At 41.8% G+C, this 22,580-nt stretch overlaps 1 long non-coding RNA gene across 1 annotated transcript in view; it reads right to left on the reverse strand.

Moving 5' to 3' along the window:
* Positions 1 to 407: 407 nt before the first annotated feature.
* Positions 408 to 22,580, reverse strand: part of LOC144577086 (uncharacterized) — a 45,482-nt gene continuing 23,309 nt past the window's right edge. Inside the window, exons 2-3 of the long non-coding RNA XR_013520372.1 lie at positions 7,561 to 7,653; positions 408 to 3,608 (exon numbers count right to left, since the gene is read on the reverse strand). This is a non-coding gene — a long non-coding RNA (uncharacterized LOC144577086). The remainder of the gene's footprint in view (positions 3,609 to 7,560; positions 7,654 to 22,580) is intronic.

Consider the following 22,580-nt stretch of genomic DNA (forward strand, 5'->3'; position numbering starts at 1 on the left):
CTGATCTAAATCAGTGGTTTACCACTTTACTGCACGTTAAAATGACCTGTACTGGCGGCATCATAAACCAATGAAATCAGAACCCAGCCATTGGTATGCTTAAAATGTCACCCAGGAGTTCCTAAATAGTGTGATCATGATTGAGAACAAGTGGTCTAGATCAGGGGTCAGCAAATATCTCCTTAAAGGTTCAGGAAATAAATATTTTTGACTTTGTGGGCTATGTGGTCTCTGTCACAACTCCTCAGTGCCGCCATTATAGCATGGATGCAATCATAGACCATATGTAAATACGTGACTGTGACTGTGTTTTAATAGCATTTTATTTGCAAAATTAAGCGGTGGACCACACTTGGCCTATGTTTGCCATTTGTAGATCAGCCCTTCTCAAGTTATTTGTGGTACACCTTTTTTTTTTTTTTAACTTTTATTTTTAAGAATCTCCAATCTGTGGCAGACTGATTATTTTGTAAAATACAATAAAAATTAATTACTAGAAAACTGAAGTGAAAAAGACAAAATATGAGCCCGCTGATTATGCAGTTGGGTGTGCCAGCAATGTCAAATTGCGATAATAGTTTCTAAATACTTATACTCAATTTCTTTATTTATCTTGCATGAACTGACAAGAACCACCTCAGACTAGACTCATTCGAAAACGACCCTTTGAGTAGCACGGGTATAATAAAATCAACCATCGTCCTGTTTTATAAATGTGAACACAGTCAGGTAGAAGTAAGTGGTGTAAACTACATACAGAAAGAACTTTTGAATCCAACTTTGAAAAAGATGAACCTCGACTAGTGAAGAAGCAATGACAAGCCATCGTAGCCTAATACCACTTAAAAAGCACTCAATCAAGTGAGCTGAATTGAATCAGGCAGTGAAAAGCAAGCTTTGTTTGTTAAGAAGACAGAAGTATGTTTGCCACTGTAAATAGAGGATTGCTGATGGACTCCCAAGAGAAAGCATGTTGAGGGGCTTTGCAATCAGAAAGGATTTGAAATCAGCTACTAGCATCGCCCCTTAGTAGCTGAGTTTGTGGCAAGTATTGACTATTCCAAGCCTTGGTAACATCATTTATAAAGTCAAGAATATTGTTAACGTCCCAGGATTGCTGAGGGAATTTGAGTTTCATAGTCAAAGTGCTCAGTATCTGATGCTCAAGACAGACAGTGATAACTGTTGGAGAGCCACAGGCGCAGTGGAGAGAATGCCAGGCAGCTTCAGAGCCAGGCAGAGTTGGGTACAAATTCTGGCTCTACCATTTGTGTGACATTGGGCCATTTAACCTCAGTGAATCTCAGTTTCCTCATCTGTAAAACAGAGATGTTCATACCTACCTCTCAAGTTAAAATAAGAATTTGAGATTATCAAAATACATAAAATATCTGGGACAAAAAAATTGTCAAGAAATGGTAGCTATCATTTTCTCATATCATTTTTTATATTCATACATAATCCATATACCACAAAATTCATCCTTTAAAATGTATAATTCAGTAGTTTTTAGTATATTCACAAAGTTGTTCAACCACCCTACTATCTATTTTTAAAACAGCTATCGATTTTAAACTATTTAAATTCAAGAACACTAGATTGGCCTCTGTCCTTCCATACCCCAAACCTTCACTCAAGCTTGACAGGGGAAAAACAATACCATACAACACTTAGCAATATTCATACAGTCCCTTTCTGAAGTCTCACATCTTACAGCGGCTGCCCAAACCTTTTCTCTTTCTTACCCCAGAACTCCAGCTTGACTGGCTCTCCTCATCCTTGTCTCTTCTCTTGGAGCTTTTGGAATTCTAGCTTCCCCATCATTCCAGGTCTTTTCTCACACCTAGTCATGTATCCCATCCCCTCAGTTTCTTTTGTTTGCCGCTGCCAGGCATCACTTCTCTGTGTACTGAGGTCTGTGCTCCATTCTTGTAATGAGAAGCTCTTGCAGAGGGCACTCTGGCCGGGAGCTACACTCTAACTCTCCTGTGTCTGGGTGGAACCACATGGACTAAGAAAACTAGTCCCCATCACAGGAAGGTGAGCAGAAATGATGAGTGTCACTTCCATATAAAAGTTTCAAATGGTTTGGGAAAACTGGCTAGCAATGTGCAGAAAGCAGAAACTGGACCCCTTCCTGTCACCTTACACTAAAATTAACTCCAGATGGATTAAAGATTTAAACATAAAACCTAACACCATAAAAACACTAGAAGAAAACGTGGGCAAAACCATTCAGGACATAGGCATAGGCAAGGACTTCACGACTAAAACACCAAAAGCAATGGCAACAAAGCCAAAATAGACAAATGGGATCTAATTAAAATCCAGAGCTTCTGCACAGCAAAAGAAACAATCATCAGAGTGAATCGGCAACCAACGGAATGGGAAAAAATTTTTGCAATCTACTCATCTGACAAAGGGATAATATCCAGAATCTACAAAGAACTAAAACAGATTTACAAGAAAAAAAGAAACAAACAAACCCCATTCAAAAGTGGGCAGAGGATATGAACAGACACTTTTCAAAAGAAGACATATATGAGAACAACAAACATGAAAAAATGCTCATTATCACTGGTCATTAGAGAAATGCAAATCAAAACCACATTGAGATATCATCTCATGCCAGTTAGAATGGCAATCATTAAAAAATCTGGAGAACACGTGAGAACACAATGAGAACACGTGGACTCAGGGAGAGAGTGTCACATACTGGGGGCAGTTGGAGGGGGCTAGGGGAGGGACAGTGGGGGTGGGAAGGGAGGGGAGGGATAACATGGAGAGAAATGCAGGATATAGTATGCACCTATGCAACAACCCTGCATGACCTGCACATGTACCCCAGAACCTAAAGTAAAATAAATTTTTTAAAAAGTGATTAAGAAGTGTGTATGTCTCCTCTACCTTCTCTCTTCTTGTCTTCCAGCTAATAGGCAAAGGACTCCGAGACTCAAGAAAATAGCTAAGCCCCCGAGCAGGAGGAGGTTGAGCATATGGTCCACAAATTAGCACATGAGAGACCACCCATTGAGTTCCCTACTGGGATTAACAGGAGCAAGAAACATGTCTACTCTGTTCATGCCACTGAGAGTTGGAAGACTGTTAGAGAAGCTAGTTTTATCTTAACTGAGGGCAACAGCTTGTGGTGGTTTGATCAGTGTCAGTCAGTGGAAGCATTCCTCTGGCATCGTCCCAGGGAGGCCAGGGATTTGGTGGGACCCAAGAGCCAGAGGCCCTGGGCTGCTATGGGGACCGTGGTTAAGAAAGACAACGTCTTTGGCAGTGGCTGCTCTGTCTCCCAGCAGGACTAGGGTGGAGCCGACTGGCAAAGTATAAAAGCACAGTGAGAAGCCAATGCCAGAGTTCGGTTGGCTGCTCCAAGGCACCAGGGAGTGGGCTCTGGCTGACCCCAAATAGAGACAACACCTCTCTCTCTGAAGTTGGCTGAACAGTCCCAGCAGAATCCTTTCTTGGAGACAGGCACGCAGGCTAAATTTCAGTAATTAGATTTGGCTCTGTTCCCTTTCTGCTTCTTTTGCCCTCAGTTCAGTGGCCTTCGTCCAGCAGTGCAGGTGGGACAATTGTCAGACCTTCCCAGAGCTGCTCTGTAAAGGAAAACCCCATGGTATCACATGAGAGAAGGCCAGCACACCTTCCTCTAGTGTTACAGAATGAATCTGTTGTATGCATGTAAGGAACAAGGGAGTTCTCCTGCCACTAACTGGCAACCTGGTAGAGGCACTAGGTATTCAGGCCGCTACTGCCTCTGTTTTCTCCTCAAAGAGAAAATCAAGGGGACCGTGTTTCCCACATCCCAGTGGGAAGACAAAAACCAGTTTGAAATCCACCTAAGATCTAATCCTGGGGCAGCTTTGGGGCCAGGTAGCTCAAGGGTTGGGTCAAAGCTCACAACCACACAGGGAAGACCTAATGTTTCTTCCCTATAAAAAGATGAGAGATAGAATGGGAAGATGGGGTGGAGAAACAAAATCCCAACTCCATCCAGTCTTCCCACGTGGGCTTGCGAGCAGGCTTGAAGTACCTGGCCTGTTGCCCTGGCAGGTTCCAAACCTTTTCTGATATGCAGTCTCTCTCTGTCACCCAGGCTGGAGTGCAGTAGCATGATCTCAGCTCACTGTCACCCAGGCTGGAGTGCAGTAGCATGATCTTGGCTCACGGGCAGGCTCTGTGGGAAGTAGCCTTTGTCCCCTGAAACCTCAGGGCAGTATTTTTCCCATGTCAACTAACCCTCTGAGTATGTTTTCAGCATTTCCCTTAGTCTGTCCCCAGGACCAGAGATTGCAGAGCATGCTACCTAAGTGTTTGTGCCACAAGGACTCAGCTTTTCCCACAGGGAGCCAGCATAAGCCTCACGGACCAGATATCTGACATTGAACTCCTTTTCATCCTGGTTAGATCTGGACAAATGGAGTTTTTAGGTGCCCTGTGGCAAAACAGTGGTCTCCTCATGGCTAGTCCTTTCTGTGTGAGATATTTCCTTTAGGGAATTCATTGAATGATGATGGGGGTGGGGGGAGGTCATCATGATCCAGGAATTGGCCCTCAGGTTTGCTGGGTTGGGAACTGAATTCCGTAAGTTCCTCAGATATAAGCAGGCTATCGAGAGCCGATTCTCTCAATAAGAGCCTGATTGACAAATGAATGCAAACTAATCAATGAGGGTATCAGGTAGGATCATAAGTGCCCAACCTTCTCTGAGAGTGCCCCTGAGGATGAATCATCTTGGGATGCTGAAATACAAAAAGATATTCTTAAGGTAGACAAAAGCAGAACAGAATTTCAAGAGCGTTCTTGTTTTTAAGGCTATTTCATCATTCTAGAGTAACTGGATTCACTGCCCTTCTGCATTCTGGAGACATTTCTGAATAAAAAGTACCGGTTCTCAGAATTTGAGGGTTCTCACGCTGGCACTGTGCTTGAGGACACCCACCAGTTTACTGAGCATTCACGCAGACCATCTGCGATGCCAGCAGGCCTCCAGTATAATAGAGCACAATTGGGTACATGACAACTTCTTTTATAAGCTAGTGCTTTCTAGTTTTTGTAAATAATGCACTCATGCAACAATATTTGTATGAATTGACAGAAGGACTCCAGCTATCCCAGGTCCTGTTCTGCCACCCTGAGATCTACAGGAAGTAAAAATCCCCACACATCTGTGACTCATTTCTGTTCATCAGTTGGCCCTGACACATGTGTTGGAAAGTGCTGGCACACACCATGGTCGTCTTCACTAGACTTTGGAGCATTTAGCAGAGATGATAAATAGTCTAGTCTTATCAGCGACACATCTTCTCTTAGGATCTGATTCTTTTGATATTGTGTCTTGGGGTTTTCTGTCTCTACTTTCAGCAGGTGAATTTTTCTGACCCTGCCCCCACTACCCCAAATCTGGAATGCCTTCTGTGGGGAATGCTGTCATATTCTGTTCAGATCCCAACTTCAGGGCTGAGGCACCAGCCTCCAGAGGCTGATGGCTCACAGCTGTGTCCCTTCCTAGGCAATGATCTTGGCAGAGAGCTATCTGGCTCCAGACTAAGACTCCTCCCAGGGTTGGCTCAATAGCCAATGACTGCCTGATGCAGAGATACAAAGGTTGGGCCCCTTGGCTTTAGTGGGAGACCATTCTGAAGGCTGGTCTCAGCTCCAGCACTCCCTATAGCACTGGTAAGGCCTCAGTTACAACATGTGCAAGGTCAATTTCTTCTCACCAATCCTTGTAAGTGCATCTCTGGAAGCGTACCCAATAAACCTTCTGCATGCGAGTCTGTCACCAAGTCTGCTTTCAGGGAACCCAACCTAAGCCACACTTTCAGGTCTCTTGAGCATTTTAGTGTCATATACTTTCCACAATATAAAATGCCCAGATTTATGTAAACACATGGGGTAAATTGTTAAAACTTAATGGGTAAGTGAATGGCTAAAACTTCTGGAAAAAATATAATTAAAAAAAAATCTGCGTTTTCCTTTGGGAAGAGAGGGAGAACCCAGAGAGACCAAAAGGTTACCTCTCCTCTGTGTCTTTTAAGACAAGTCACCTTCTCTCCCCGGGCCTTACTTTCTTCACCCATCATGTGATCAGGTGTGTGTCTAACTCCTGAACTCCAACTTTCTGTGGCTCCACATTCCTCTGTTTCTCTAACACAGTGGTTCTCAAACTTGAGTGCATTTCAAAACCTCTTTGGAGGCATTTAAAAACAGATTTCTGGGCCCACCTTCCAGTTTATCATTCAGTAGGTCAGGAATGCGGCCCTAGAATTTGTATCTCTAACAGGTGCCAGGAGATGGCGGTGCTGCTGGTCTGGGGTCCACACTTTGAAAACCATAGTTCCGGTGGTATCTAACAGCTGTTTGTTCTTTCTGATGGAAGAAGGACCAGTTCACAACTTACAATAGCAGTGGTATTATTACTCAGGGACTTCAAAGAGTTAATTCAGCTTCTTTATTCGCTTAGTGAAAAACTCTGTTAAGCAAAGTGTTCCCAGCCCAGCTGAAATCTAACTATCTAAAGCTAAGTCTTATGTGAAGAAGAGGTCACTTTTTATAGAGAAAGTGGCAAAGACTATAAACCACATAGATTTTGATCAATGGCAAGCTCTTTAAAGCAGAAGAAAGGAGGGAGGGAAAAAAGTTTATTTTGGAGAGTGTCTTTCTTGCCACCTGAGCATGATCTGAATGCAGACAGGGTTTGGTATGAGCCTCACTTGTGCGAAAGGTCGCAGCCTCCACCCCTAGGGACTCTGGGGGCTGTGCTAGTGCCTTTAGAGCATGCTCACTGCCAGCAAGTCATCCACACAGGGCCGCGCTGCTGGAAGCACTTCCCTTCTCTGGCCCCAGGCCTCGCCACCCAGTGTGTTTTTACTGGACATCACTGTGGTCTGGGAGCCCAGGCGTCAGGGCACTTCCCTCTTAGGAGCGTAGTGTCTGGGATGCTGAGCCCAGGCCTGCCAGTTCCCATGCTCGCCTCCAGGCCATGACATAGCCCTGCTGGCTGAAGGCAGGCTTTGCCTGTTCTCACCGAGTGTGTGGTTGGATAATGCCCTGGACTGTCCTCTGAAAGCACTTGGACAGTGCATGGGATCAGGAAAAGCTTTAACTAATTCTTACCCTTCGTACCAAAGGCAGTTCACCCATCTTTAAAGCATCAGAGGATTTCAGGAGTCAGAGGGATCATGAGAGACCATCCAGTCCAGCTCTTTCTCTTTAAAAATCATGAAGCCCTGTTCTTCATAATGATGCTAACATTTCAAGTGTATGAAGTTTACAAAGTGCTTTCATATGTATCACATTTTCCTTACATGGTCCATTGAGTCGGTTAGAAAGCCCTGTTGACTTTCCCTAAAAAAATATGCTCTAAAGATCTGTCCATTTCTCTTCATCTCTTCTGTCATACCCTAGCCACCATCATTTCTTGCCTGGACACAGTACTGTTTCTTCTCTTTTTCCCTGGCTGGGAACTGTCTTAGTCCACTCAGGGTACTATAACAAAATACCATATTCTAGGTGGCTTATAAGTAGCAGAAATTTGTTTCTTACAGTTCTGAAGACTGGGAAGTCCGAGATCAAGGTGCCAGTAGAAACTGCCCCATTTCCTGGTTCACAGAGAGGATCTTCTCTCTGTGTCCTCACCTGGTGAAAGAACAAGGCAAGCTGAACATGGTGGTTCACACTTGCAATCCCAGCACTTTGGGATGCTGAGGTGGGAGGATCACTTGAACCCAGAAGATCCAGACCAGCCTGGGTAATATGATGACACCTCATCTCTATTTGAAAAAAAAAAAGAAGGGTCCGGGCGCGGGGTGGCTCACACCTGTAATCCCAGCACTTTGGGAGGCCGACACGGGTGGATCACGAGGTCAAGAGATCGAGACCATCCTGGTCAACATGGTGAAACCCCGTCTCTACTAGAAATACAAAAAATTAGCTAGGCATGGTGGCGCGCACCTGTAATCCCAGGTACTCAGGAGGCTGAGGCAGGAGAATTGCCTGAACCCAGGAGGCGGTGGTTGCGGTGAGCCGAGATCGTGCCATTGCACTCCAGCCTGCGTAACAAGAATGAAACTCCGCCTCAAAAAAAAAAAAAATAAATAAATAAATAATAAAAAATAAAGAGAGCAAGGCAGTCCTGTGGAGCATCTTTTATAAGGGCACTAATCCCACTCATTAGGGTTCCTGACCTGATCACCTCCCAAAGGCTCTCCATCCTAACTGTCATCGCATTGGGGCATTAGACTTTTCATGTGAACTCTGGGGGGACACAGACATTCAGACCATAGCACCACCCCACCATCCCTTTTCCACATAGCAACCAGAAGGATGTTTTTGAAATATAAATCCGTGGTAGTTGCACAACATGATGAATACACTAAATGTCACTGAAAATGTTTACGTCAAAACGGTTAATTTTATGTTATGTAAATTTCACTTCAATTTCAGATAACTATGTCTGATACGGCTATTTGTCCTGCCTATAGCCTAAATGACATGTTGAGATGTAATCCCAGTGTTGGAAGTGGGGCCTGGTGGGGAGTAATCGGGTCATGGGGGCAGATCCCTCATGCCTTGGTGCTGTCCTCGCAATAGTGAGGACTTGTGAGCTTTGATCGCTTAAAAGTGTGCGTCACCTCCCTGGTTCTCACTTTGCCTTGTGCCATCAGTTACAGCTCCCGGAAGTCTCTCCAAAGGCTGAGCAGAAACTGGCCCCATGCTGCCTATAAAGCGAAACTGTAAGCCAGTGAATCTTCTTTTCTTTATACATTACCCAGTCTCTGGTTTGAGTGGTTGTTTTAACTTAGAGTTCATTTTGACTTGTACCCGTCTCAGATATTCTTTCTTTTTTCTTTTCTTTTTTTTTAAGACGGGGTTTCACCGTGTGTGATCCACCCACCTTGGCCTTCAAAGTGCTCGGATTACAGGCCCGGTCTCTTTTCTTTTTTTTCTTTTTGAGATGGAGTCTCTCTCTGTCACTCAGGCTGGAGTGCAGTGACATGATTTCGCTCACTGCAGCCTTTACCTCCCGGGTTCAAGTGATTCTCCTGTCTCAGCCTGCTGAGTGACTGGGATTATGGGCATGTGCCACCATGCCCAGCTAATTTTTGTATTTTTAGTAGAGATAGGGTTTCACCACATTGGCCAGGCTGGTCTTGAACTCCTGACCTCAGGTGATCCACCTGCCTTGGCCTTCCAAAGTTCTGGGATTTCAGTCATGAGCCACCATGCCTGGCCACAGTTATTTCTTTATAGCAATGTAAGAACAACCTGACACAGAAAATTTGTACCAGGAGTGGGGTCTTGCTATAAAGATAACTGAAAATGTGGACGCACCTTTGGAACTGGGTAATGGGCAGAGGCTGGAAGAGAGTTGAGGCTCAAAAGAAGACAGGAAGATGAGGGAAAGTTTGGAACATCTTTGAGACTCGTTAAATGGTTGTGACCAAATTGCTGATAGTGATATGGATAATGAAGTCCATGCTGACAAGGTCTCAGATGAAAATGAGGAACTTGTTGAGAACTGGAGCAAAGGTTACCTTTGTTATGGCTGAGTAAAGAACTCAGCTGTACTGTGTTCATGCCCTGGGGATCTGTGGAAATTTGAACTTAAGAGTAATGATGTAGGCCATCTGGTGGAAGAAATCTCTAAGCAGCAAAGCATTCAATATGTGGTGTGGCTGCTTTTAACACCCTAACTCAGATGAAGGAGCAAAGAAGTGACTAAAGTTGGAACTAATATTTAAAAGAGAAACAGAGCATAAAAATTTGGAAAACTTGCAGCCTAGCCACATAGCAAAGAAAGAAAAGGCTTTTATAGGGGAAGAATCCAAGCCGGTTGTGGAGTGACTACTTGTTAGAGAGATTTTTATGATTAAAAAAGTCAGGGACTCATAGCCAAGACAATGGGAAGAAGGCCTTGAAGACATTTCTGAGATCTGTGAGGCACCCCATCCATCACAGATCCCGAGGCCTAGGAGGAAAAAAATCTCCAGGAACCCACTGTCCTGTGCAGCCTCAGGAAACTGCTACTCACATCTTGGTCACTCTAGCTTCAGCCATGCCTGAAAGGGGCCCGAGCACAGCCTGGGCCTCTGCTGTGGAGGGCATAAGCCATAAGCCTTGGTGGCTTCCATGTGGTGTTAAGCCTCTAGGTACACAGAATGCAAGAGTAAAGAAGGCTTTGCAGCCTTCACCTAGATTTCAGAGAACGTATGAGTAAGACTGGTTATCCAGGTGGAAGCCTGCTGTATGGGTGGAGCCCTCAACAGAGAACCTCGACTAGGGCAATGTGGAAGGGAGATTTGGTGTTGGAGACCCCACACAATGTCCCCACTGGGGAATTGCCTAATGGCACTGTGCGAAGGGGGCCACTGTTCTCCAGACTCCAGAATACAGATTTACCAGCAGCTTGCACCTTGTAACTAGAGAAGCTGCAGGTGCTCAACACCAACCCATGGAGGCTGTGCCTAAGGGAAACAGAGGGATGGAGCTGCCCAAGGCCTTGGAAGACCATCCCTCACACTAGTGTCCTGGACGTGGGACATGGAGTCAATGGAGATTATTTTGGAGCTTTAAGATTTATCAACTGCTCTGCTGGGGTAGTTGCACAACATGATGAATTCACTAAATGTCACTGAAAATGTTTACTTCAAAACGGTTAATTTTATGTTATGTAAATTTCATTTCAATTTAAGATATCTATGTTGGATATGGTTTAGTTATTTGGATGGAGTGTGCAGCCTCTTCCTTTTAACCAATTTATTTTATTTGAAGTGGGAATGTTTATCCAAGGCCTATATACCCCACTGTATCTTGAAAGTAAATAATTTGTTTTGATTTTACAGGCTTACTGGTGGAAGAAACTCATCTCCAGATGGGACTTTGGATTTGGACTTGGGACTTGATTTTTTTGAGCTGATGTGGAAATGAGTTAAGACTTTGGGGGACCATTGGGAAGGCATTTTATGGCTCAATAAGATTTGGGGGACCAGGTATGGAATGATGTAATTTAGATATTCTTCCCACCTAAATCTCATGTTAAAATGTAATCCTCGGTACTGGAGGTGGGCTGGATGGGAGGCGACTGGATCATGGTGGAGTACCTCCCTCATGGCTTGGTGCTGACCTCATAATAGTGATTGAGTACTTGCAAGATCTAGTTGTTTAGAAGTTTGTGGTACCTCCCTCTTCCTCTTGTTTTTACCACGTGACATACGAGCTCTTGCTTCACGCCAGAAGCTGAGCAGATATTGGCCCCATGCTTGTTCAGCCTGCCGAATCATGAGCCAATTAAACTTCTTTTCTTTACAAATTACCCAGTCTCAGATATTTCTTTACGATAATGCAGGAACAGCTTAACACAATATATGCCTATCTCAGAGAGAGAAAAGGAGAGAAAAGAGCATGACACCAAATCCTTCAATGGTTTCCCATTACAAGTGGAATACAATGTAAATTCTTTGCCATGAGAATGCTAGGCCTATCTGATGTAGCTCTTGTGACATTACCTCCCTCATGGCCTATCACACTTTCTCTCACCCACTCTGTTCCCAGGTGCACTGTCTTCCTCTAAGTTTAAGCACACTGAGCTTGTTCCTAAAAACCGTTACAATTCCCTGTCTTTAATATGCTTCATCCAGGCCCACCCAATCCAAAGAAGGTCCCCCCACTCTCTATCAGAACCTCATCTTATTTTATTCATATCACAACCTGATATTTCCTTATTTGCTTATTTATTGTTTGACTCCCTCTCCACAAAAATTCCCTGAGAGACCTTGTCTGAATGTTTCAGTGCGTCTCCAGGGTCTAGAACAGTGTCTGACTCATAGTAAGTGTATTCATCAAGGTTCCCCAGAGAAACAGAACCAATGGAAGTGTAGCCTCCATTTAAACAGATCCAATAGGAGTGTGGCCTCCACTGTGTAACTGTGTATGTATGTACACATATACATATATATACATATAGTCATCCCTCAGGATCCATAGGGGTTTGGTTCTAGAACTTCCCTCAGAAATGAAAATCTGCAGCTATTCAAGTCCCTCACATAAAATGGCATAGTGTTTGCATATAACGTATACTTATTCTCCCATATCCTTTAAATCACCTCTAGATATGGCATTACTTGTAATGCCTAATACAATGGAAATGCTATGTAAATAGTTGTTATACTGTATTGCTTAGAAAATAAGACAAAATAGTCTGTCATTATTCAGTATGGTCACACTTTTTTTCAAATATTTTTGATCCATGGTTGACTGAATTCACAGACGTGAAATCCATGGATATGGAGGGCTGAGCATATGGAAAGAAATGTATGATAGGAATTGGTTCACACAGTTATGAAGGATGGCAAATCAAAAATCTGCAATATGCTAGAGATCCAGGAGAGTGGCCAGGAGGCAGAGACCCGGAGAGCCCATGGCAGTCTGCTGATTGGATGAGACTCATCTACATCCCACGGCAGTCTGCTGATTGGATGAGACTCACCTACATCCCATGGCAGTCTGCTGATTGGATGAGACTCATCTACATCCCATGGCAGTCTGCTGATTGGATGAGACTCACCTACATCTGGAGGGCAATCTGCTTCCTCACAGTTCACTGATTTAAATGTTAATCTCATCCAAAAACACTCCTCAAGTTGACACATAAAATTAACCATCACAGTGAGTATCCTGTAAGCGTCTGTTCACTGAATTAGCTAATTTGGTCATCAGAAATCCCATGAGGCAGGAATTACTAGCCCATCTCTGCAGGTGTCTCTGGAGCAGGGCCGTGAGCTTATTGGCTTAAGAATATACAGCTGGAAAGTGGCAAAGGCTATGTGGAGCCCAGTCTCTCACCAAGTCTGGAACTTAGTTTAACAGCTGCACTTTGTATGCACTTCATCTCATTTGCTGTACCAGGTAGGACTGAATCCTGAGCAATCTGGCCTTTTGAGAGCAAGAGTTTCTCAACTCTTCTCTCCGAGTTCCTCCTTACACCTATAAAAACCTTCCTGCCAGGACAGTGGGGAAGAAGAGAAGAGCGAGAGGAAACAATCCTGGGGCTTTTCCCTAGGACTCTAAACCTTTTTGGGGTTTGTGTGTCTTTTGTCCCTCACTCTCTTTGCATCATGCAAGTCAATCAACAACACACGAAAGAAACAAAGCAATCTGTTTTGTCACTCTAGCCCACTATTTGATAAGACAGCTACCATTTATCAGACACCTACTATATGTCAGACAACTCTAAAGGGTAGATACATTAACTCTGTTTTGCATTTGAGAAAATTGAGGTTCAGATGGTAAGCAACCTGCCAAGGTCCCAGTTTGTAAGTAGCAAGACATATTCAAATCTAGTCTGACCCTAAAATTATAGTTTTCTTACTTTACTACAGGGCTTCCTAATGTAAGTCAAATCTGACTCTACTACCTATTCATTCCACCAAAATCCTGGCCCCATTTCTGTCTATCTCTTTGATAAACTGAAGCAGCATGGCATGGTGAAGAGACCAGATGTCCTGGAGGGAGAAGCCCTGGGCCTTTTCCAGGCTTTCTGAACGAGTCATTTAGTCTATTATTCTACAGTTTATTCATGTACAAAATGAAGAAAAGAAAAAGGACCCAACATTGATATTAAAGGAGATGATGTCTGTGATGCTCTCTGAGGACTTGACAGGACTGTGTTCGCTGATACGGTTACAATCCATACACATCACTTCTTTCTAATCTTCAGTAAAAACTTGCAGGAATCCTTTTCTGATTAATACAAACCCATTTAATCACTTGTTTGATTTGTTCACCTTGAGGATTAGCAAGTCATTATGAGCTCAATTTCAAATAAATTTGGTGTTTGCTTTGTTTTCTCATATGGACTGTGCAACAAGGCAGGGAACGAATTTTCCATTTCTTCTGTATCTTCTTGTCATGTCCAATGCAGTAATCTACATTTAACAGGAGCTCAGTAAGTCCAGGTTAAATGACTGACTCAAGAATAAAGATTGTGGGAAAAGTCAACCAATCGTTTTGGTGTAGGACATCTGATGAAGGCTGAAGTCTGGTGAATCCAGAAAGTATACATTAAGTTGGAAAGGGAGCCATATCCCTAAGTGGATTGGCGAGGATAAATGGAAACAGTGAGGGGCAAAATCTTGAAATCTCAGGGTATTGGTGCTTTCTGTTTTAGAGCTGGCATGGTACATTGCAAAAATTATTAAACTAGAAGTAAGAAATCCTGGGCTATGTTCTAACATTTATAAGTCATTTAACAGCCTTGAGTCAGTTTTAAAATTTGAAACATGATAGTGATGAACTATCATGTAGGGTTATTTCCAGCTAACAAATGTTATAATACATCAGAAAAGAGGTTAACTTTAACATATAAAGGTCTTCTACAAATCAACTATAAAAAAAGCCTGTGGCACAACAGAGAAGGTGAAGAATATAAGCAGACAGTTCACAGAAAAGAAAATGTTACAACTCTCAAACAAAAGAGCAATGTATTGCATCTATTTGATTCTTCTCTCTTTTCGTTTTTATTAATCTGGCTAGCAGTCTGTCTGTTTGGGGATATCACCACCGATTCCACAGAAATACAAACTACTATCAGAGACTACTACAAACAACTCTATGCACATAAATCAGTAAACCAAGAAGAAATGGATAAATTCCTGGACGCTTGCACATTCCCAAGCCTAAACCAGGATGAAGTTGAAACCTCGAATAGATCAATAACAAGGACTGAAGTTAAGGCAGCAATTAATAGCCTACCAACCCAAAAGAACCCATGTCCAGATGGGTTCACAGCCAAATTCTACCAGGTGTACAAAGAGGAGTTGGTATCATTCATTTTGAAACTATTCCAAACAATCCCAAAAGAGGGAATCCTTCCCAAACGATATTATGAGACCAATATCATCCTGATACCAAAACCCAAGAGAGACTCAACAAAAAAAAGAAAACTTCAGGCCAATATCCATGATGAACATAGATTCAAAAATCTTCAATAAGATACTGGCAAACCTACTGCAACAGCACATCAAAAAGCTTATCCATAATAATCAAGTAGGCTTCATCCCAAGGATGCAAGGCTGGTTCAACATATGCAAGTCTATAAATGTAATCTACCACATAAACAGAATCAAAGACAAAAAAACCACATGATTATCTTAATAGATGAAGAGAAGGTCTTCGACAAAATTCAACAGCCCTTTAGGCTAAAAACTCTCAATAAACTAGGTGTCAAAGGAACGTATCTCAAAATAATAAAAGCTATTTATGACAAACCCACAGCTACTATCATACTGAATGGGCAAAAACTGGAAGCATTCCCTTTGAAATCCGGCACTAGACAAGGATGCCCTCTCTCACCACTCCTATTCAATATAGTACTGGAAGTTCTAGCCAGAGCAATCAGGCAAGAAAAAGAAATAAAGGGTATTCAAATAGGAAAGGAGGAAGTCAAATTGTTGCTAGTAGCAGATGACATGATTGTATATTTAGAAGACCCCATCGTCTCAGCCCAAAATCTCCTGAAACTGGTAAGCAACTTCAGCAAAGTCTCAGGATACAAAATCAATGTGCAGAAATCACAAGCATTTCTATACACCAATAACAGACTAACAGCGAGCCAAATCAAGAGCGAACTCCCATTCACAACTGCAGCAAAGAGAATAAAATACCTAGGAATACAACTAACAAAGGATATAAAGGACCTCTTCAAGAAGAACTACAAACCACTGCTCAAGGAAATAAGAGAGGACACAAACAGATGGAAAAACATTTCATGCTCATGGTAGGAAGAATCAATATTGTGAAAATGGCTATACTGCCCAAAGTAATTTATAGATTTAATGCTATCCCCATCAAACTACTAATGACCTTCTTCACAGAACTGGAAAAAACTACCTTAAGCTTCATATGGAACCAAAAGAGAACCCGCATAGCCAAGACAATCCTAAGCAAAAAGAACAAAGCTGGAGGCATCATGCTACCTGACTTCAAACTATACTACAAGGCTACCATAACCAAAACAGCATGGTACTGGTACCAAAACAGAGATACAGACCAATGGAACAGAACAGAGGCCTTGGAGACAATGTCACACATCTACAACCATCTGATATTTGATAAACCTGACAAAAACAAGCAATGAGGAAAGGATTCCCTGTTTAATAAATGGTGTTGGGAAAACTGACTAGCCATGTGCAGAAAGCAGAAACTGGACCCCTTCCTGATACCTTATACAAAAATGAACTCCAGATGGATTAAAGACTTAAACATAAGACCTAACACCATAAAAACCCTAGAAGAAAACCTAGGCAAAACCATCCAGGACATAGGCATAGGCAAGGACTTCATGACTAAAATACCAAAAGCATTGGCAACAAAAGCCAAAATAGACAAATGGGATCTAATTAAACTCCAGAGCCTCTGTAGAACAAAAGAAACAATCATTAGAGTGAATTGGCAACCAAGAGAATGGGAAAAATTTTTTGCAATCTACCTATCTGACAAAGGGCTAATATCCAGAATCTACAAACAACTTTTGGAAAAAACAAACAAACAAACAAACCCATTCAAAAGTGGGCAAAGGATATGAACAGATACTTTTCTAAAGAAGACATACGAGGCCAAAAAACATGAAAAAATGCTCATCATCACTGGTCATTAGAGAAATGCAAACCAATATCACATTGAGATAACATCTCAAACCAGTTAGAATGGTGATCATTAAAAAATCTGGAGACAACAGATGCTGGAGAGGATGTGGAGAAATAGGAACACTGTTACTCTGTTGGTGGGAGTATAAACTAGTTCAACCATTGTGGAAGACAGTCTGGCGATTCCTCAAGGACCTAGAAATAGAAATTCCATTTGACCCAGCAATCCCATTACTGGGTATATACCCAAAGGATTATAAATAATTCTATTATAAAGACACATGCACATATATTCATAGCAGCCCTGTTTACAATAGCAAAGACCTGGAACCAACCCAAGTACTCATCAATGATAGACTGGACAAAGAAAATGTAGCACATGTACATCATGGAATACTATGCAGCCATATTAAAACAATGAGTTCATGTCCTTTGTAGGGACTTGGATGAATCTGGAAACCATCATTCTCAGCAAGAACAGAAAACCAAACACCGCATGTTCTCACTCATAGGCGGGTGTTGAACAATAAGAACACATGGACACAGGGAAGGGAGCATCACACACTGGGGTCTGTTGGGGGGTGGCTAGGGAAGGGACAATGGGGGTGGGGAGGCTGGGGAGGGATAACATGGGGAGAAATGCCAGATATAGGTGATGGGGGATGGAGGCAGCAAACCACATTGCCATGTATGTACCTATGCAACAATCCTGCATGATCTGCACATGTAAGTCAGAACCTAAAGTACAAAAAAAAAAAAAAGGAAAGAAAAAAAAATGAGCAGTGTAAAAAATCAAACTACAAATAAATTTGATGTTTTCAACAATCAGATTGGAAACCATCAGAGAGTTCTCTAATTCATTGTGTAGCTCAGAGTCTGAGGAAGTCAGAACTTAAAAAAAAATCATCCTCCAAGGCCAGGTGCGGTGGCTCACACCTGTAATCCCAGCACTTTAGAAGGGCAAGGTAGGCGGACCACTTGAGGCCAGGAGTTCAAGACCAGCCTGGCCAACATGGTGAAACCCCATCTCTACTAAAAATACAAAAATTAGCCTTGCTTGGTGGCAGGCACCTATAATTCCTAGTATTCAGGAGGCTGAGACAGGAGAATTGCTTACACCTGGGAAGTGGAGGCTGCAGTGAGCTGAAATAGCACGACTGCCCTCCAGCCTGGGTGACAGAGAATATAAGCAGACAGTTCACAGAAAAGAAAATATTACAACTCTTAGACAAAAGAGCAATGTAAAAAATCAAAACACAATGCAATGATAGCAATCTTTAAGAAGAATAAGGACATCTCCATATGTTCTAAGGGATAGATCTTCAAGATATATTGCTTAATGAAAAAAGCAAAAGGCACAACAGTGTGTACAGTTAGTGTCATTTGAGTTATTAATAAAAATATATATATACATATGTATTATTTAATATGCATATTACTTCTTACTTGGAAATACTTTAAAACTTACAAAAAGTTGTACAAGTAAAAACAGTATAAACAACACTTATATACCCATTACCCAGATTCACTCATTGTTGTCATTTTACTCTATTTGCTTTATCATTTGAATATATAGTTTGGACATCTCTGGAAGCTACCTTAAGAAATTTTTAAGAGTGGTTGCCTCCAGAGAGAGAACTGAGTGGCTGGAGGCAGGGGGAAAATGATTACTTTTTACTCTATGCCCTTTTGTATCTTTTGAATTTTGTATTATTTACCAAAAAAATTAAATTAAAAATTACACAAGTACCTCTGCAAAAATTCTGGTGTCTGTACCTGTAGAAAAAAGATTATTACTATTTTGGTAAAGAAAGTCAGGTATAAAGGAAAAGTAAAAACAAAAGGGTAAAAATGAAAGTAAAGAGACAGTTAAGAGTGACCAAATAGTGATGAGGGATAGTTTCTCTTTAAAGAATTATTCCAGTTGATAAAGAAAGAATGAAAAAATTAGTTTTCCAGCATTTGCAACTCCTAATGTATCCAAGGATCTAGGCAATAGTCAATAATAGCTATAAACATCAAAAGCCTGTATATATTTACATGGCCCCTCATGTAAGGACATACTGCCTGTGAAGGACTGAGGCCAAAATAACTGGTCCTGAATTGGATCAGCTTCTAGACCTATTTATTAATCAAAGAATGGACAAGGGTCAGAGGAACATATTCAATAAAACTGCCTGTCCCTAGGCAATTGTCACGCATGCAAAAAACTATTTAAGTTCAAGCATATACAAAATTAGAATATGAAAAAGAAATTAACTACAAACGTAGATGAGGTTTTATATCATAATATAATTTTAAACTAATAATTTGAAAACCTCAGTAAAATAGATGATTTTCTTGTAACATAGGGATAACCAAAATGGACTCAAGAATTAGAGGAAAAAGTTCCTACGAGCTCCAAAGAAAGGGTCTAGGCTCTGGTGTGGTGCTGGGCCTGGGCCTTCTGCCCCTAGGTCACTCTGTAACCTTCCCCTTCTAGGCATTAGTTTCCCGAGGCTGGCCCTTGCAAGGTGTGCTTCCTAGGCTCCTGAGTCAGCTGGCTTTCGGTAGATTCAGGCATTGGAAGGTACCAGCAAGACACTGGAGACTTGGGGAGGAGATAAGTTAGGTTTTGGGGTTTTTGTTTCTTTGTTTTGTCCCATTCTACTCTGCCTCTGGTGGGAGTCGCCCACACTGGTTACCTCTTTTCTTAGTTTCAGCTCCTTCTAGTCACATCGACGCGGTTCCAGCTTCCACCTGATGACTTTGCCCTTTCAACTGCAGTGATATCACCTCCTCCTTTTGTTCCCTCCTGGTTAGAAGTGGGAAAGCTTCTGCTATTGCAAGTTCCATTTGGTTAGCTTTTCAGCTCCTTCCATCATGTGTACAATTAATTCCCTGCAATCAATTCCTTTTGTATTAGTCCATTTTCATACTGCTATAAGAAAACTGTCGGAGACTGGGTAGTTTATAAAAGAAAGAGGTTAACTGACTCAGTTCTGCATGGCTGGGGAGGCCTCTGGAAACTTACAGTCATGGCAGAAGATGAAGGGGAAGCAATGCACCTTCTTCACAAGGCGGCAGGGAGGAGAAGTGCCAAGTGAAGGGGGAAGAGTCCTTATAAAACCACCAGATCTTATGAGAACTCACTCACTGTCATGAGAACAGCATGGGGGAACTGTCCCCATGATTCAATTACCTCTACCTGGTGTCTCCCTTGACACATGGGGATTACGGGGATTACAATTCAAAATGAGATTTGGGTGGGGACACAAAGCCTAACCATATCACTATCTTGTTTAAATACTCAAGTGGTTTCTGTTTCCTTGATTGGACACTGACTGGATAAATACCTTAAGGTTAAGTATTTCCTTTGTTTTTTACCTTGTCCCCCATGTAGAACTAAGGGTTAATATTTCAAATTTTTAAGAACATATAAAAGCTTATCCACCATGTCAAGTAGGATTCATCCCAGGGATGCAAGGCTGGTTCAACATATGCAAGTCTATAAATGTAATCCACCACATAAACAGAACCAAAAACAAAAACCACATGATTATCTCAATTGACACAGAGAAGGCATTCGACAAAATTCAACAGCCCTTTATGCTAAAAACCCTCAATAAACTCGGTATTGACGGAACGTATCTCAAAATAATAAAAGCTATTTACAACAAACCAACAGCCAATATCATACTGAATGGGCAAAAACTGGAAGCATTCCCTTTGAAATCCGGCACTAGACAAGGATGCCCTCTCTCACCACTCCTATTCAATATAGTACTGGAAGTTCTAGCCAGAGCAATCAGGCAAGAAAAAGAAATAAAGGGTATTCAAATAGGAAAGGAGGAAGCCAAATTGTCTCTATTTGCAGATGATATGATTGTATATCTAGAAGACCCCATCATCTCAGCCCAAAAACTCCTGAAACTGATAAGCAACTTCAGCAAAGTCTCAGGATACAAAATCAATGTGCAAAAATCACAAGCATTCCTATACACCAATAACAGACTTAAAGAGAGCCAAATCAAGAACGAACTGCCATTCACAATTGCTACAAAGAGAATAAAATACCTCGGAATACAACTAACAAGGAACGTAAGGGACCTCTTCAAGGAGAACTACAAACCACTGCTCAACGAAATAAGAGAGGACACAAACAGATGGAGAAACATTCCATGTTCATGGTTAGGAAGAATCAATATCACGAAAATGGCCATACTGCCCAAAGTAATTTACAGATTCAATGCTATCCCCAACAAGCTACCAATGACCTTTTTCACAGAACTGGAAAAAAACACCTTAAACTTCATATGGAAAGAGAGCCCACAATGCCAAGTCATTTCTAAGCAAAAGAACACAGCAGGAGGCATCACACTACTGGACTTCAAACTATACTACAAGTCTACAGTAATCAAAACAGCATGGTACTGGTACCAAAACAGATATAGACCAATGGAACAGAACAGAGGCATCGGAGGCAACACAACAGATCTACAACCATACAATCTTGGATAAACCTGACAAAAACAAGCAATGGGGAAAGGATTCCCTGTTTAATAAATGGTGTTGGAAAAACTGGCTAGCCATGTGCAGAAAGCAGAAACTGAACCCCTTCCTGACATCTTACACTAAAATTAACTCCAGATGGATTAAAGACTTAAACATAAGACCCGGCACCATAAAAACCCTAGAAGAAAATCTAGGCAAAACCATTCAGGACATAGGAGTAGGCAAGGACTTCATGACCAAAACACCAAAAGTATTGGCAACAAAAGCCAAAATAGACAAATGGGACCTAATGAAACTCCACAGCTTCTGCATGGCAAAAGAAATAGTCATTAGAGTGAATTGGCAACCAACAGAATGGGAAAAAGTTTTTGCAGTTTACCCATCTAACAAAGGGCTGATATCCAGAATTTACAAAGAACTAAAACAGATTTACAGAAAAAAAACAAACAAACAAGCCCATTCAAAAATGGGCAAAGGATATGAACACTTTACAAAAGAAGACATATATGAAGCCAACAAACATATGAAAAAATGCTCATCATCAATGGTCATTAGAGAGATGCAAATCAAAACTACATTGAGATACCATCTCACGCCAGTTAGAATGGCGATCATTAAAAAATCTGGAGACAGCAGATGCTGGAGAGGATGTGGAGAAATAGGAACACTTTTACACTGTTGGTGGGAGTGTAAATTAGTTCAACCATTGTGGAAGACAGTGTGGCGATTCCTCAAGGACCTAGAAATAGAAATTCCATTTGACCCAGCAATCCCATTACTGGGTATATATCCAAAGGACTATAAATCGTTCTACTATAAGGACACATGCACACGAATGTTCATTGCAGCACTGTTTACAATAGCAAAGACCTGGAACCAACCCAAATACTCATTTATGACAGACTGGACTGGGAAAATGTGACATATATATGCCATGGAATATTATGCAGCAATCAGAAATGATGAGTTTGTGTCCTTTGTAGGGACATGGATGAATCTGGAGAACATCATTCTCAGTAAACTGACACAAGAACAGAAAATGAAATGCCACATATTCTCACTCATAGGCAGGTGATGAACAATGAGAACGCATGGACACAGGGAGGGGAGCACTACACACTGGGATCTGTTGGGGGGGCAGCGGCGGGGGGGGGTTGGGGAGGGATAGGATGGGGAGAAATGCCAGATGCGGGTGAAGGGGAGGAAGGCAGCAAATCACACTGTCACATGTGTACCCAGGCAACTATCTTGCATGTTCTGCACATGTACCCCAAAACCTAAAATGCAATAAAAAAAAAAATAAATAAAAAGTTGCCTAAAAAAAAACCATACAATTTCTAAAGTACAGATGTTTCAGAACATAAAAAGGAGACCCTGTGGTCTCTACTTATTTTATGAGATCAGCAAAATCTTGATATAAAACCTATA

Source organism: Callithrix jacchus, chromosome 7 (genome assembly GCF_049354715.1).
Source record: "Callithrix jacchus isolate 240 chromosome 7, calJac240_pri, whole genome shotgun sequence".
NCBI classification, from domain to species: domain Eukaryota; kingdom Metazoa; phylum Chordata; class Mammalia; order Primates; family Cebidae; genus Callithrix; species Callithrix jacchus.